Source organism: Rhynchophorus ferrugineus, unplaced genomic scaffold (assembly GCF_030347505.1).
Source record: "Rhynchophorus ferrugineus isolate W39M unplaced genomic scaffold, kcgeb_rfMv2 rfM5, whole genome shotgun sequence".
Lineage (NCBI taxonomy): Eukaryota > Metazoa > Arthropoda > Insecta > Coleoptera > Curculionidae > Rhynchophorus > Rhynchophorus ferrugineus.
This window is the reverse complement of record NW_027472584.1, coordinates 24,795,360-24,797,883: the sequence shown is the minus strand read 5'-3', so window position 1 is coordinate 24,797,883 and position 2,524 is coordinate 24,795,360.

Below are 2,524 nucleotides of genomic sequence, written 5' to 3'. Positions count from 1 at the left end.
TGGAGTAATAGGCCGTACAAATAAGTAAATTCTAATAAAACGAAATACGTCCAAATCAAGTAACCAGGAATAGCCGTCAAATCCGTGACACATTTTTTGGCAAAATTTTTTTTTTATTCAACATAATTCCCTTCAAAAGTCATAGACTGATTATAGCGACCCTCCAACTTCTCGATACCATTTTTGCAGTACGATTTGTCCTTTGCTTCAAAATAGGCCTCAGTTTCGGTAATCACCTCTTCATTCGACGAAAATTTCTTTCCAGCGATTCTTTTGAGATCTGAGAACAGGAAATAGTCGCTGAGAGCCAGATCTAGAGAATAAGAGGGATGAAGAAGTAATTTGAAGCCCAATTCATGGATTTTTAATACGGTTCATTGTCTTGGTGAAGCAGCACTTTCATTTTCTTTAAATGCGGCAGTTTTTCGGGGGTTTCGTCCTTCAAACAGTCCAATAACGCTATGTAATAGTCGCTGTTGATGGTCTTTTCTTTTTCAAGGTAGTCAAAGAAAATTATTCCATGCGCATCCCAAAATACAGACGCCATAAACTTGCCAGCCAACTGTTGCGTTTTCCCACGCTTGGACTTCGAAGGGAAATCATGGAGCCATGTTTCATCCATTGTCACATATCGACGCAAAAACTCGGGTTTATTACGCTTTATTATTATCAAACACTGCTCCGAAACATCAACTCGTCGTTGTTTATGGTCAAAAGTGAGCTCGCGCGGCACCCACTTTGCGGAGAGCTCTTTCATACCCAAATATTCGTGAATGATATATAATGTACATGTTCAGTTGATATCTTATCTGATAAACACTCTATCTGCTATTTCATTCATTTTCAATTTACGGTTTATTATCATTTTGTGGATTTGCTTCACTTAAAATGCTATAATTCACAAACTAATGATTCGACAGCTGTCAAATTTATACACGCATCTTGTGAGGGTTAGGGCTAACTAAAAAACATATGGATTTAATTCTAGTAGCGCCATCTATGTGTCAGGCCGGGGACTTTTCAATTGACCTGTTAATATATAAACAAATATTTTAGAATCTTTTCATTGGATCTAACCGATTCGCTGCCCGCTGCCAGCTCCATTTCTAATAGAGTAGATTATTCTCCGTCCCTCTTGTACGTAAATCGACTAAGGACGTGTAATTTTACGTTATGACGTAAATTGAAAGCGATATTAACACGGAATGTGAGCGATTTAAAGATATTATTAACTGATTTTATTTAATTTTAAGCAGTGTTATTGAAGATTTCGTATTAGTTGGGCTTATTCCCGTATTGCTGGATCTATTAAAAGGTTATGGTTTTTATGATTTAACGATTAAGAAAAGTATGGTCATATAAAGTTAAATTTTATATTATTTGTAGCGACAACAAATTAATATGTCTGTTTTATCGGAAAGTATATTCAGCTGTGAACGAAAAACACAACATATGCGAAAATTTCATCCTAATATAGATTCCAGAATAACAAGAATCGTCTGTGCTTTGTGCTTTGTTTACAAGGTATTTAGATTTTCGCGAGCAGCTATTTCAGATTCATAATATAAACATCAATAAATCCACTTTTAATTTCAAAAATTTCATTAAAAAAAGGCCGGCTTGGATGGCGCAGTGGTAAAGGCGACAGGACGGCCCACCTACTGTTGCGATATTCGCGGGTTCGAATCCTGCTGGGGCATGGTCGTGTATTTATGTTTTTGATTGTTAATAATGGTGATTGTCCTAGGCAAGAGTGCAAAATCCAACAAGGGAAACGATCCCAGTCACGCCAGTAACCAGGCTGGGTAAGACCGGATATCTTCTGGGGATGATTTCTAAGTTGGTCACTCGCCAGTCGGTAGGCTTAATGCCGAGGCCCGTGGTTCGGATCCCACGTTAAAGTGTAGGTTCAGTCCAGATAAACCCTCGTTGGTAAACAGAAGGCTTTAAAGTATAATAAAAATAAAAAGGACAAATAGAAGGGACAACACATGGTAAAAATAGAAGAAATTATGAATTATTAACATTAATTTGGTAAATATTTTAAGCCGCTGATAGATATTCAGATGTTTAACTATTAATGCAATAAAATATGTAAGATGAAATATATATAGTTGTAAAAAATATATAATATGTAAGATAAATATGTATAAGACAATTTATTCTTTGAAGATTTTATCAATTTTTTTAAATATATTTTAAAGTCTCCTTTTACCAACTATGGGTTTACCATCCCATCGCATCTACCACTGCGCCACCAAGCCGGATATCAATTATTTTACTTACCTACTTTACAGACCTGTTTTGAGATGTCAACAGTTTATTTAATGAGTAAAAATACATTACTAATAATATAATCTCTATATTGTAAAAAATAAACTGCCTAATTGTATTCGTTACAGTTTTAATTAATATACCAATATATATTACATCATTTAATATTCCATGTTTATAATATATAAGATAAAAGTAAATAAAAATCATATCTACTTATATTTGATGCTCTGAAGTTGTTACAGTTCTG